Below are 15256 nucleotides of genomic sequence, written 5' to 3'. Positions count from 1 at the left end.
TTTATTGGTCTTTGTGCTTTGTGCATGACATTTAAGCCAGCAGGCACACGTGAAGGGCCTATATCAAATCAGTCATTAGACATTTACATTGTATCTGTCATGTCCCTGTGCTTGGGAACACTGAATAATACAGACCTCGGCCCTTATCTCTCCAGACTTGCAGGCAAGGGTTGCAGGAGTTTCTCGAAACTTTGAACAGATGCTGAGCAGAGCCTCTTTGCATCCTGTTCTCTGGGGTTCCAGTGAGTCAAGTAGGTCAGGATGCTCTGCCTCTCTGCAGCCTATGCCCCGGGATTCAGGAAAGAGGGTAAGACCATCCCTCATCCTCATCCTTTGCAGCAGCTGGATTCTAGTGTTGTTACTCCCCACTCTTATACCTATCCTGAAAAGACAGTACTAAGTTGAGACAGAAAGGCAAAATACTTTAACTGTGAACCCTTTGTCACACTAAGTAGTTCTTTCTTTGTTTCAGGCTGTAAAACTGATTAATGTTCTAAAAGTCCCTGGTAAGTCTGTGCTAGCTTTAGTCTATGTTTAAAAAGACAGATTGCAGATTAGGGATGGCTAAGGTTAAGTATCCAGAGCAAACTTTGATTTCTTTTTCTGGCTGTTTCCTCTTTTTCTTCCCCCCCCCCCATTTTTCCTATGAAACAAGAGGGATAATAGATGCAGGAGTAGACATGCTATTGATTCTTATGATCTCTGAATAGAGAAATACACATCTGTGAATGAAAATTTAATGACTAAAATCATAGGGTGTTCATTTTTTTGTCTTCTGGTGAGAGAATATATTAATTCTGAGCTTACTTGTGGTCCTCTTTTTTCTTTTTGGTGGTACTGAGTTACCCCTCAATTTTGGACCATACGTATCAATTGATTTTGTCACATAATGGAACTATTAAATGTTGTATGTGTATGAATGTGTGCATAAACCTGATTATAGCGAGTTAAAATAATTTTTGTTTCTTTTATAAATTGTCAGTGATTAGTATACTAATTCCAGCGTATCTGTTCACCTGAAGGGGAGAGTGGGTCACTTAACAATCAGAATGTTGTTTAGTAATAGTATAGAACAGATCTCTAACCAAAAAATAAAATAAGAACAAGTTAATAAACTAATATGGCCATATAGTAGAAGGGGATTTTCTAATTTAACTGAATAGTCCCAGGGAAATGAAGCCTATACTTTTGACTACCATATCATTAAAAATTCTAGCATATATTCTTCTGATGGCAAAACAATGAGTGTTCATTATAGAAAAAGTTAAAAGAGCAAGAAAAAAATGTACCTTTGTTTTAGCTATTCAGCAATACTAAAGTGACTATCAGTGTTAACTATTAGTTTTAGATCTATAGTCTTCTTTTTCTGTGATATATGTAAGTATGTATACGTGTATACATACATATATATTATGTATGATAGCTACTACTTGACAAATCAGGGTCATATTTGTCATAATGAAAAACATTAAAAATTTTTATTATAAGTACTTTTTAAATTATACACTTCTTTTGCTTTCTTGAACATACTTTCTTAGTGTTTTAAGATCAGTATTATGGACATTTACATTTGTGCCATAGGTTCCTTACTGTTTTCTTTTTCTCTTCTGTTGTTAGTCTGTCTCCTAAAGTTAGGACCCCAGCTTCTCAATTCTCCTATTTTGTGGCTCACTTGTGCTGTGATCTGATTTAGCAGATAACTGTGCTCTTTAGGAATTTTGTAGTTAGTAAGATTCAGAGAGAGAACTTAAAGAATAAAGAGCATATATTTTTGAGGGATTTGTGATTAATCATGTCAGTCACTTTATGGAATCCAGAAATGCTGTCCCACTCTTCCCCAGGTGTCCATGTCTAATCCTTAAATCTGTGAGCACATTATCTTACATGCTATGATAGTCTGTTTTCCATTGACCTAATAAAATACATGAGGTTGGGTAATGTATAAAGTAAAGAGGTTTGTTTAGCTTATACAGTAGTTCTGAAAGTTCAAGAGCATGATACTAGCTCTGGTGAAGGCTCTTGTGGCTGTATCACATCATGATGGATGGCATCATGGTGAGATTGCGTGAAAGGAGAGATGGAGAGACTAGAAGCCAGAGAGTAGAGAGGGGTCAGACTTGCTCATGTATAGCAACTGACTGTCTGAGGAAGTATTTAGTGTCCCACTAGAACTGTGTGAGTCTTTTCCAAGGGTAATACCCTCATGACCTTCCGCTAGGCTCCCCTCTTTTTTTGTTTTGTTTTCCTTATCTTTTTTAATTGACAAAACTTTGGATAGCATGACATTTTGAAGTATATTGTAATCATAGAATGGGTAACTTATGTATTACTTTACATGCTTATCATTTATTTGTAGCAAGAACACTTAAAAATCTCATCTCTTGGCAATGTTCAAGTGTACAGTACATCGTTATTAACTATACTCAGTGCCCTTTTCTTTTACATCTGTTTTTTATTTTTATTTTATTTTATTTTTTTGGTACCGGGGATCAAACTTGGGTCTTTGTGCTTGTGCAGTGGGCGGCAAAACCACTGAGCTAAATCCCTGGTCCTACATCTGTTTTTTATTAACCCATTAATTGTACCTGTTGGTGGTATTCACCTTGTGGTATTTGCACATGGGCATTTAGGCCTCATCTTTTACAGGTTTCATCACCTCTCACATCACCACAGATTTTCCAGTTTCTAACATGAATCCATAGGGGGAACAACTCAAATCATAGCATATGGCAAAGGGACTTGGCAGATGTGATAAAATTAAGAATCTAGAGATGGAGAAATTATCCGGTGTGTTCAGCATAATGACCAGGGTCTTTATAAGAAGAAAATGGATGAGAAGATAGAAACAAAGTTGGAGTGACAATTTTGAAGGTGGTGGAACAGGCCATACGCTGATGAATACAGGTAGCCTCTAGTAACTGGAAAAGACAAGGACATGGTTTTCCCTGAGAGTTTGTTGAGGGAACTTAGCCCTGTTGACAGCTTGACTTTGGAGTCTCTAGACCACTGGCGGTGAACCTATGATACTTGTGATGCAGCAGGCTGTTGGTTCTCATTGAAAACTCTAAAAGGCCTTGCCATCACTGCTCTAGACTTCTACCTCTAGAACAACCAGATTTGTATTAAGTCACTAAGTTTGTGGTAATTTGGTACAGCAGTAATAGGAAACTAATATGTCCCCAATGGCTCAACTGTGTTCTTTATGTTTCTAAGTCCAGTACAGAATACAGAGCATGCTAACAAAACATAAGAAAATATGAACTAGTAAATAAAGACTGACTTGAATGCCTGACTTTTTAAACTTCTCATACTGGGGTTGTATCATCATTGGTAAGACTGATATTTCAGGTTAGTAGATTAAAAATAAACCCTTTCTCTTAAATTTAGAGAGATTAATGACATATGTTAGTTAATGAAAACTTAGCTATACTCAGGGATTTAATTTCCCCATTTAGTTAAACATTGTTTTTGTATTTTAGGATACTCTTGCAGCACCAAAAGTGAAACACCTTTTTTTAATTTAAAATTTGTATTAGTATGTGTTTGCAGTACATAATGATTACATTAGTTGTGGGAAATTGGTACATGTACATAACACATCTAAATTCTCCCCCCATCTGTTTTTTTAGAAAGTGCTTTTTCTTTTTGGGGGCCAGTATCAGATTCATTTATTTATTTTTTAAATCCCTATCAAGTTAATTATCATAAACACAGATTAACAGCCAGTATAACAGGCCAAAAAACACATAAAACACATAAGACAATTATACTAAATCAAAGTATACTTTTAGATACCTTGGCCATGTCAGATTACAATAATTTTTTCTCTTTTTTCCCTTATTGTCTGTTTTTTATTTTGCTCTTTATTTATATTCTGAGTTTCTCATAAAAGAGAAACCATGTGATATTTAAGCTTGTGTGTCTGATTTACTTCATTTAACATTATGGTTTCAGGGTGTATCCATTTTCATACAAATGACTGAAGCTTATCTTTCTTTATGGCAGAGTAGTTCTCCAGAAACACTTTTTAAAATGGAAAAAGTTGTCTTAATGCTGAATTTTCTGAAGTAGCTAGTGACTAAGAATGGAACTTACTTTCTCATTTCTGCTGGGGCATAATCAATATTAATGGCTTTTGATGGAGAGGTAACTCCCAATACATTCTCTTTTTTTATTCTTCTTGAATATTCTAAACAGAAAATTCGATGTCTGTTGTCACCATTTATGCCTGTGAGATTCTGGCTGCTGTAGGAAGTGATTAACTGTAGATGGTGTCATCTTGGCATGACTGCTGTTTCTGACAGTCATGGAGTGTGTCTACTGTCCTGATTTGGTTGACCAGTAACCCTTTCTTACTGATGTACTTATGAGAGGGCCCCTTGCTTGGAACCTGTGTGTATTCTTTTTTCACTTGGGTTTTTCAGCATTTTGCTTATCTGGCATTTGAGTCCACAGTTGACTTGAGGTGGCTCCCTGGAAGCTTGGGGAGGGGACACATAAGCCATTTACTCAGACATTAGCAGCATAAAACATACTTGAAAGCCTGAAGGGAGAAATCTAAGGACAACACACTGTGAACAGCTGCGGACATCTCTGGAGGCCATAACATCATAATAAATGTGAGTGATAATGGGCTAATGGGACCACGTCTCTTGTGCTTCATAAAGGATGGGGGAAAATGTCTTAACATGTTTATAGGAAACTTTTTTTTTTTTTGGTACCAGGGATCGAACTCAGGACTTTGTGTTTGCAAGGCAGGTGACAGAACCACTGAGCTAAATCCCTGGCCCGATATAGGAAACTTTTTATACTTAATAATTAATTTAAATATTATTGTTCCTTCGCTTAAGGGTATAAACTTTAGATTTCTGTGAGGGCACAATCCCCAAAGCTGAAGTTTCAGTATATATCATTCATTGGCTTTCACTGTAAGCCCTCAAAAATTATTTGGACTCTCTTTTCTTTCTTTAGCAGACTTATGTAGAGAAAAAAAATACAGTAATTTGTTATCTCTTGGAAATGTGTGTGTGTTCACACATGTGTGCATCCAGCTGGCTTATTTGACTTTTTGGCTTTGATGTTTCAATGTTGTAATTGATTTTTTCTGAGCCCTTGCTGAATGCTATGACCAGAGTAGCATAGCCTACTGAGGCCTAACATTACCCATTGGCAGTTTGAAATTGACTTAGATCCAGTTAAGCAGACTACTTGTAATAACATTTTGAAAGTTCCTGTGACTATGGATGCCCTGACAGGTTGTGCCTGGTGAAGTGGGAGCTGTGCTCAGGGAAGACAGTATCCATCCCATCCTCATGTGAGGACCTTTTCAAGGTCCTTCAGAAGAGAGTCCTGCAAGCACAGAGGCTTCAAAGTGGGATAGGGCATGGTTTGTTTGGAGAACACTGAGAGATGATATGATCAAAATGCTTAGGGCAGAGTAGGCAGGAAATGGGAGGTGGGAGTTGGAAGGAGGTCTTCTGTCCTCAACTGGAAAGTGTGTAGTCAGTAACATTCTGTTCCTAACAGGTTTCTGGTCTTCTGAGTATCTGTGATTTACTTCATGTGTGTACCTTGTTGTGTTCTCTGTATAATCATGGGGGCTATCTGTTTCCAGGAGAGCCCTTTTAAGGACTAGATCAGAAGATATGGAAGCCTTAAGTGTAACACCTGGAATTAAGTGTTCTGCTCTGGGTCATTCCCTCCTTTCCGTGTTCTCCTCAGCACCCCTGCTGACCATCTTTGGAACTTTCATGAGGCCAGACCCAGCTGGCACAGGTGCCAAGGACAGCTCCAGGACTTTGATAGGGAGGGGCTATCTTGGGAGTAACCCTGAATAAGCACATTTGGTTTGCTGCTTTCTTGAGAGTTCCACACCCTAAACCCAGGTAAGATTGGTTCCATGGCCTTTGAAAGTTAATTTGTATTATGCAGCATTTATTTTAATGCTCCAGTGGGTTATATCTTCACCTCAAAGATTAAACCAAGCACTCCTCTTGCAAGCGTGGAAGGAAAGGAAGAGGGATTGCTGGCCAGCAAAAATATAGTAGAAGAGAAACGTGTGCAGACGCCAAAGTCAACTCCATGGAAGTTTCTCAATACCAGAGATCCAGCCAGGGTTTTTGGTAAGAATTGAAGGATTAGTTTTTGTGGTAGATGTTTGTCTTGGACTTCAAACCTTTTCCTACTCCCTGTTCTCTATTGCCTTCACTGTTTCTCCTAACTCAGTGGACCATCAGAGGAAAGGTAAGAATCACATGTAAAGAGTCACATTTGTAAAAATTATGTGAAAATACGAAGGCCTTTGTAAGAAGGAGGAATTTCTCCCCAATGCTGCTGGGCTGTTTTCATGTTGTAGTTTGGAAGCAGAGGAGCACAGTGGTGGCTCAGGCTTCCACTGCTGTAGCTCTTGTGTTCCTCAGGAAAGACATTTGTAAAAAGACAAATCAGGATGCTCTGCTTCTTAGGTTTGCTTGAGAATTCCCAGTTTAGGCACTTTTCATTTTCCTTCCACTACATAGCAAAGGTAGGAACAGCTGATGAACCTGGGTAGGTTTGGTGAAAGTGTGGGGCAAATGCTATTTATGTGAGTTTTAAAGGTACATTGAAAGGGGAAAACAGCTTTTCCAATTCAGCAACTTATGTATAGAATACAGATTATACATGTAATAATTTTAACTTGGGTCTGGTGTGACTCAACATTCTTTACACAGTTTCCTGGAACTTCTCCAGTCTCAAACCTCTTTAATTATAGAGGGCTGCATTCTTCTTGTTTCACGTCCCCATACCACAAGGAACATGTGTACATGTCATAATGTTTAAACATCTTGAGGGCTCTGGACCACAATTTGGATGGAATGTCAGGAATGTTTTGGAAGGAAATATTTATTTTATGAGTATCCTTCAAACCTATAGCTTTGGGAACTGTAACTTAAGATGATTGCTTAGTCAGCTGCAGCAAGCAGTAAATAGGCAAATATGACTGCCCAGTTAGAGAGCAATAATAAGATAAATATATATGTATTTCTTAATTCTGGTGAGCTCAACACACCTTCATTGGAAAATTTACTTAAAAACAATAGATGCAGTGTCCAGTTCTAATGTCAGGGGTATAGGAATTATCTTTGGCTGAGGTTATCTTCTGTGTTGCCTCAAAACATTGAAATACATGCTGTAGCATGATGCCCGCATGTGCTTTTCCTGGCTTACTGCTCTTACAGGCTTGGCCCTGGTAGACTTCAAGGTTCTCGAAGTTGGCCAACCCTCATGATGAACTATTTGAGCATGATAGGCTGGAGGCGATAGTAGGAGCAGCCAAGATAACTGAATTCTGGTGTTGAAACAGGATGAAGTAGAGCTATTTAGAACAGATGTGGACTTACTTGTTTCAATTGATCCCATCTTTGCAGCTGCTTTTCAACTTTAGAACCACTTCTTACTTTGGCTTTGTATGTTTATCTTTCCCTTAACTTTCTAGCCGTAATATGTTTGAGTCATCAGAGCTTAGAATTTGTGCCTAATTTGTGCAAATACAGTTTGGAAACATAAAGGTTAGGAAAGTTATGTGCCAATAGGAAATTTAACTTAAAGCAGAACTGTGTATTTCCCAGAGCTGCACCCATTTGACTTGGAATCATGAAGGCAACTACTAATTTAGCATCAACACTGCTTAAACAGGAACAAATGGGGGTAGCAAGTGTAGTTTTGAGTCTACTTTCCCAGATGCTCTTTATGTGAAACATGGAGTCTTAGTCACCTGTGTTTGTGAGATGTTTCATGACACCATTTCTGTTTTGGGTTTGCAACTGTTTTGCTGGTGCCCCCCGCCCCACATTGAACCCAGGGACAGTTCATTCCCAGCCCTTTAAAAAAATATTTTTTTAAATAAATTTTTGAGACAAGGTCTTCCTAAGTTGCCTAGGTGGGACTTGAATTTGCCATCTCCCTAAATGCTATAAGGCATTTGGCTCTGAGCAGGCTCTTTTATCCTTTTTGAATGGAAATGTTTGACTGGTCATTTTCACTACCCAGTAAAAACTTCACTAGTTTCTCATTTCCTTTACCTTTACCTGTCATTGTTGTGTACCCAATGCATTTGAGATTTGTTTATAGCTATAATCAAACAGTATTATTTCTGCTTCATAGACTTTAATTTTCTGATGGGCGCTGTGACCATATTCTCTTGTCCAGAGTTAGTAGTTAATGAATATGTAGTCCAATTTCAGAGATTTGCATAGTTTTACTGGAAAGAACCTTTGTCTTCCTACTGGAGCTATCGAAGTACCCAAAGTACTCATAGAAGATACTTAAACACTTGGTGAATTGAATTGATATTGTCAAGCATTGTGTTATTTTTATTGATGATCTTTTTGAAAGCCAGATTTAAGGATATTGCTTGGAAGCTAAAAATACATTGTTTTTCTGGGAATTTCATTATTAAGCTAATGTGAAAACAGTATTTTTGTGAACATATTTTATTTAAAGTGGTTATACTTAAAAATATGCATAAAATTGGAAAACACAAAAGAAAGAGTCTCCCTTAAATATCTGTCATTCATGGCTATATTAAGTATATATAGATATAGTATATATATAATATAGCTATATTAAGTATATATATATATAGTATGGCTATACTAAGTATATATAGTAAGTATATACATGGTATAGTGTTTTATATACATATATATAATATTTAAATAGGTAGACAAAAGTGCTAGAAGGAGAAAATATCAATAGGGATTATATCTGGGAGACAGGATATATGAGAAAGCCAAACAAGAGAAAACATATAACATGCTGTTGATTCCCTACCATTAATGAGGGTTAATGAATATGGCAAACACTTTTCATTGTCATTGCATATGCTTTTTTTTTTTTTTTGGTACAGGGGATCGAACTTGGGACCTTGTGCTTGCGAGGCAGGAGGCAGAACCTCTGAGCTAAATCCCTGGCCCTGCATATGCTATGATACCATGATTTTTTGTTGTCATATTTTACCATATAGGTTTATGCTTAGGTTGCTTATCCTGGGGGTGAGAGAGATTTGGTGCTTACTATTGGTAATTCTTCATTTTTGTTTTTGTTTTTGTTTTTGAATTTTGAAGATTCAACCCAGGGCCTTTGCACTGAGTTACATTTATAGTACTTTTTGTTTTTCATTTTGAGACAGGGTCTTGCTAAGTCACTTAGTTGCACAGGCTGGGTGCAAACTTGCTATCCTCCCGCCTCAGCCTCCCAGAGTGCTGGGATCACAAGTATGTGCTACCTACCCTACTGTATGAGGCTGTTTTTCAGTATTAATGAAAAAAATTCAAAGCAGATAATTCATATTTGACCTTGGATTCTGTATATTCTGAGGCTTTACCTCAAACAAAATAAACAATACGCTGATTTGGCTTGAATTTTATTTTTTATTTTTTGGTATCGGGGATCGCACTTGGGTCCTTGCACTTGCGCAGCAGGCAACAAAACCACTGAGCTAAATCCCTGGCCGATGGATTGAATTTTAGATGCTGCACATTCTCCCTGATTGGTTGTCTTCCACTATACCTCTTTTCTCATCTCTCCTGCTCTTTCTACAGTTGTAAGGAGAGCTGTTGTACTAGTTGGGCAGTTGATGCCCTGAGTCAGGTGACCTTTTTTCTGTGACACTGGGTCCAGCACATGATTTAATGAACGTTAGTTCCCCTGCTTTTCCTGCTAGATTCTTCATAAAAAGGTAACTAGATTCTGAATGCCATTCAATACAAAGTTAAATTTGGCTTTTGTCATTACTGAAGATACTACCTTTGCAGGGCAGAAATCTTGCAGCTTTTGAGCCTCTTCTAGGCTACTCCTAACAGTTACCAGATAATGTTTGAGAAGGAATAGGTATTTCTGAGACCCAGATAGTGAGAAAGAGATTTTAATAGTACTCTTATACCAATTTTAGGGTGTACAGTTCTGTTCTTTCTGGTAGGTAGCAATAATGTAATAGCAGATGCAAGGGCTCTAAGTTTCCTCCTCCAAAGTGTTATTACCAGGCAGTGTGTAATGACAGAAGCAAATCTTACTGAATTCTGTCTCAGATACAAACCCTTATTAGAAGGGTTGTGTGGCTTTTCTGTAAGCCCAAGGAGGTCCTGCCCATCTCCTGTTTCAGGACTTTCACAGTCCTGTGCATGAGACGTTCATTTGAGGCAGAAGGCAAATTGTTTAGTCAACTTGGTAGACTTTTGGTCATCTGTCAGAGTTGAAACCCTAAGTCTGAGTCCATTCCAAATGGGTGGCTTTTCTGAGGCAGTGGTCAGAACCAACTGACATGCATTTGTCACAGAAGCTATACTCTGAAGTATTTTGAAGATAATTACAGACAATACAACAGGGGCATGTTTAGTAATATTTCTTGTGTATGGGAATCATATTGGGAGATGTATTTGGATATGAAAATGTTGGAATAGGAGGAGCATTTTTGTGGTTGATGGGAAAAATTGGAAACATACTTGATGTTAGGATAATCCTGGAAAATCTGCAGCACATAGTTGCCAGAGAACGGGCCATTTAATTTTTTTCCTGGGCAGATGCCACTGGGAAGTGAGATAAAAACACAGAATGCAACCCAATAAAGTTTTTCTTTTCATAAGATATACATACATATTAAAATACTATACATTAACAAACATATGCATAGGAAAGCATGTGTATCTCTTTTCCTTTCATTAAAAGCTTTCAGATATTTCAGTCTTGGGACCATTTTAAATTCTAAAAATATTAAGAATCCCAAATGAGACTTCATTTGTATATGGGTTGTAGCTGTTGATATTGACTGTATTATCAGTTGAGAAAATTTAAATCTATTTATTAATACACTTACAATAACATTAAATCCATTTCATATTAGTAAAATTATTTTTTGCGTGAATAATTTGATATTTTCCAAAACAAAATTCAGTGAAGTGAATGCTGTTGTTTTGTTTTTGCAGACTTCTTTAGTATCTGGTGCACTAGAAGACTGGTGAGTGCTCATGTCTGCCTGTGCGGTGCATCCATCCCACTCTCGTTCTGCATGTAGCCTCTGTAAAACTTCAATGTATGCTTGTGAGAGCATGATAATGAAGAAAGGCACAACATAACTTAGTACTGTAGTGAAAATGATTTTAGTAGGTTAGCAGTAGAACACTTGCCTGGCACAGGAGAGGCTCTTGGTTTAGCTCCTGCCACTGCCAAAAAGAAGAAAACAGTTTTTACTTTATAGATCCTCTGAAGAATATCAAGGACCTAAAAGGTCCTTGGAAGATACTTTGAGAACTACTACTTAATAGTTTCAAAAAGTGCTCTATCCCCCATTGACTGGGCTCCTGCTAGCTTGAGACATAAGGACTGTCTTCCCTATACAGTTGCGGTAAACTGGGATTCCAGAAGGCCAATCCTTGAAGATTGTGAAATTCCCTCAGCCACTGATGCAACCAGTTTTTAAATGAGGATCTTCTGATGGCTCTGCTTATGTGATTGTTCTTTTCCAAGGTATAACTTTGTTTACCAAATGTGTTTACTTTCTCAAAATTTAGGGAGAGTGAACATTTGTCTTTTGTTTACCTATTTTTATTTGAATTGTTGAGGATCAAACTAAGATATTGTTTTTGCATATTTTTTCAGACATTGCTATATCATCTTTTCATCTGAAGTATTGTAATGATTGATTGGCATTTATGACAGTAATAAATGATACTCTTTATGTTTTTTGGTGTGTACTTTAAGTAGGTTATTTGGGGACAGTGGTTTTCTTTTCTCACTTTCTGTAGATTATATTTCACCTTCTAGACGGGCAGGTTGATTTCGTATAACATCGCTAGACCCTAATTAACTGTGTTTACATTTTTCCATAAAATTGTGCTCTCATGGAGGTCAAAGCAAGTCTTTCTCTTAAGCCCTTTGGAAGTTTGTTGTGTAGGAACTAAGTTTTAAATTTCAAAACTGCAGTGGACTCTGATACTTTTGTACAGTATAGGGATCCTTTAATTTTCAATATGAATGGATTATGGGAAAAATAAAAATTACTTTTTAGAAAAGCAACAAACATGTAAAAGATAAGCCTGAATTTTAATTATTTCATTCTGAAGTTACTGTAAGAGTATTTCAGTGCCTGTCTCAATTTCTATATTATTTTGTTGCCTCCTCGCTGTCTGAGTACACAGTTCATGTACAAGTAGCAGACCTCTCTTTGAAAAGCAGTGATATACCTTACTGTCACTGCCTTTCCAGACAACCTGAAACTTTAGTTATCTTGTCTTCAACCCTCGATCTCACCTTACCCTAGAGAGTTCTTATTTATTCTTTTCTGCCCCCTCAAGTATATTTAAATAGTGTTGAACATTGGAAACTGTTGTAAGGTATGCCTACTAAAGTATGAGTTTAAAAAGGCCTGTTATTAAAAAAAAAAGGAAACACTGAGGGCCGGGGATTTAGCTCAGTGGTTTTGCCGCCTGCCTCACAAGCTCAAGGTCCTGAGTTCGATCCCCAGTACCAAAAGTAAGCAAAAAACAAAACAAAAAAAACAAAAAGAAACACTGAATAATAAGTTTGAATGATATTGTTTTGGACCTTATTTTATCACTTAAGATATCACCTCTGGCTTACTTGTTTGAGAAAGAAAAATGTGGGTTTGGGGTAGGGAGAGAGAGAATAAGACTCATTCTGATGTTTGGAGTTAAGGAAAAGAATGAATGGTGAATGATTAGCTTGTGATGTTTCTAGCATAGTTTTATTGAAGACATGAAGAGGGGAGGAATAGAGCAATAGCTGGTGAGAAGGGAAAGCAGCTGAGAAGATGAAGGAGAGCAAAGACAGATAGGTTGGTTGGACCAAAGGAGGCTCTAGGAGACAGAAAGCAACTTTGGTTTCTGAGGTGTGGTATGGTTGTCACAGCCAGTGCTGGGTCATCTCGGACCCTTTCATTTAGTGGTTGCCTCCCAAGTGCCTGGTTGGGGCTGGCTCTTTTTCCTAGAACCTCAGTTATTCCTCCAGAGAGAACCAAGGAGGAACATAGAACAGTGAGGCTCATAGATGGGGAGATGCTTGTTTGAGGGCACGCACCTAGTAAACAGTAAGGCCAGGACTGTCATCCACATCCCTGTGATGGCAGAGCCTCATGCTCTTCTCGATTTTCTGAGAATTTAAAAGATCAGACATTGAGAACAAGAAGAGCCCATGAACGAGCTGTGGCATACCAGGTACACCAGCATCTGTTTGCTTCAGTGTGGTTTCCTAACAGTTCCTACAGTACTTCTCCAGATAAAGGAGATAGAAGATGGCAAAGTGTCTGTTTCCAGAAACATTTTTAAGGAAGTCAAAGAGAGGCCAAAAGGGACTTACACGTTTCTCCAGAGAGGAAGTTGAGAAACTCAAGTATAGCAAACCACTAATGCCAGATGTTATTTATCCAAAGGTTTTTGGCTATATTGCAGTACTTTTCTGGATCTCTGCTAGTTCCTGACAATCTTTCCAAAGCTGCTTTGAGCTATTAAAATATACATACCTGAATTTGAAACCATGGTCATTTAATCCAAAATACGCTCTTAAAAGTCTAAACTCTTTGTAATAACAATGGTGGGAGCACAGAAGGAATCACTCCAAATGATTGTTTGAAGCATTATTTTATTCCAAGTGGAAAAAAATATTTCTGAGCCGATAACTATTTCAGCTAGAGTAAGCTGTTTTTCTTTTAATCATAGCCTCTCTTATTGCGTATAGATGGAATGTTTCCTACTTAAATTTTTAATTATTGTTCCATAATGGAAGGCTAAAAGATGTTATTGTAGCTGTCTTTGACTTTTCTACCTAAGTGATAACAAAAGCTTTTATGTTGTCCTAATGCAAAAAATAATCACTTATCCTCTAAAAGGGTTGGAAAGGTTGATGAAAGTAAGGGCAATTACAATTTTCTCTTAAGGCCTATCAATTTGTAATCTCAGTTTTCTAATTATCCTTCTTTTCCTTGTGCTATTTTCAGTAACATTGTAACTTTTATGTCTTTACTTTTGATAATTTTTTCCTCTTTGAGAGCATGTTTTCCAGTTGTTATTTTTTGTTCCTGAGACTTTTGTCAAGGAATCTTTTCTAATCATTACTTTTTATTTTTCTATTTTTTGTTCTTGATACTTTAGACAAAGAATCTCTTCTGATTGTTGCTATTTTATTTTTCTACCAGTACATTCTGCCATCTCCCTTTGTCTTCTCCAATTCCTTGTGGACACACATTGTATTCCAACTCACTGCCTAACTGAAAACTTGGGAGGGGAGGGTATTGTTCCATTTAATCTATTTTTCTTTTTAATAAAGACTAATGAAGAGGTGCCTTTTCCCCTCCTCTTTTGGACTCTGGGTGTTGAAAATGTTTCTAAAAACACTAGCCCCAATCCCTCCCTTAGTAAGCACAGTGGAAATGGACTCCTGATGGCCAGAAGCCTTGCAACACTTGAGTCCCACTCCTCCAGATAGCACTTTTCCCTACATGTGTGGTAAATGGAGACTTAAAAGGAGTAGAAGTAAGCAGCTTCTGACATACTCGCCAGAGAGGTAAGGGATCTGGTTCCATGACCCTCTTATTCTTTTCTGAAAGAAGCGGGAGAATTCATGTCTGAGCCATGCTCTCCCCACCTGAGTGTGCAATTCAGCATCACTGTTCTGCTCCCCTTTGCTGCTCTTCACTGATGCTCTCTGCATCTTCTCCTCTCCAGGAAACTGGGAGTTTTGGCAGTGCCTTTAAAGTATTGAATGGCCAGGAAGTATCTCATTCATGTAATCATGGCTAATCTTATCTTTATTTCTTGTGATTACTCATGAAAATTTTGGTTTATAAAGTTGTAGACCTGAACCATACTAAGAATTGATGAGGTCCCTCTGTGTGATACCCCTGGTAGTCAGCCATAGTGGACCCCCACTGAGCCCAACCAGGACCCAAGGCCTTGTCCCTGCTGAACTCTTACTGGCAGCCCTGCCACCTTGGCTGCATTGGGACTTCCTTTCCAACTGGTTTGAAAAGGAAGCTCAGGGGAAAGGGTCCACTTTGTGGTGGAGAGAACACACTTTGCCCTTATTCTTTGGTTATGCTTTTTTTTTTTCTAGGTGCATAAACTCTAATTTTACAGACCATTTTGTCTGTCTGTCTGTCTCTGTCTCTCTCCCTCTCCCCCATTCCCCTCTCCCCCTCTCCAGTCTCTGTCTCTGTCTCTATCATGTCTCGCTCTCAGTGACTCCTATTTAGTTTAAGCTAGATGAG

The 15256-nt window shown here is 37.9% G+C and overlaps 1 protein-coding gene across 6 annotated transcripts in view; it reads left to right on the top strand.

Moving 5' to 3' along the window:
• The window catches only part of Bicc1 (BicC family RNA binding protein 1), a 320644-nt gene that overhangs the window by 70641 nt on the left and 234747 nt on the right, over nucleotides 1-15256 (top strand). For 2 of the 6 annotated variants that reach the window (XM_087184829.1, XM_087184828.1), the window contains exons 1-3: nucleotides 5722-6122; nucleotides 10962-10993; nucleotides 11376-11502. The exons of 3 other annotated variants lie outside the window; for them this stretch is intronic. The gene's annotated coding sequence lies outside the window, so the exon portion shown is untranslated. Of the gene's footprint in view, nucleotides 1-5721; nucleotides 6123-10961; nucleotides 10994-11375; nucleotides 11503-15256 lie in introns of those variants that run through there. One more of the 6 variants, XM_087184830.1, reaches the window with a different exon arrangement.

This window comes from Heterocephalus glaber, unplaced genomic scaffold (genome assembly GCF_053883595.1).
Source record: "Heterocephalus glaber isolate CG9 unplaced genomic scaffold, H.glaber_assembly_v1.0 deba00001497, whole genome shotgun sequence".
NCBI lineage: Eukaryota > Metazoa > Chordata > Mammalia > Rodentia > Bathyergidae > Heterocephalus > Heterocephalus glaber.
Note: the sequence above shows the minus strand (reverse complement) of the source record. Positions and strands in the feature narration are given on the sequence as shown.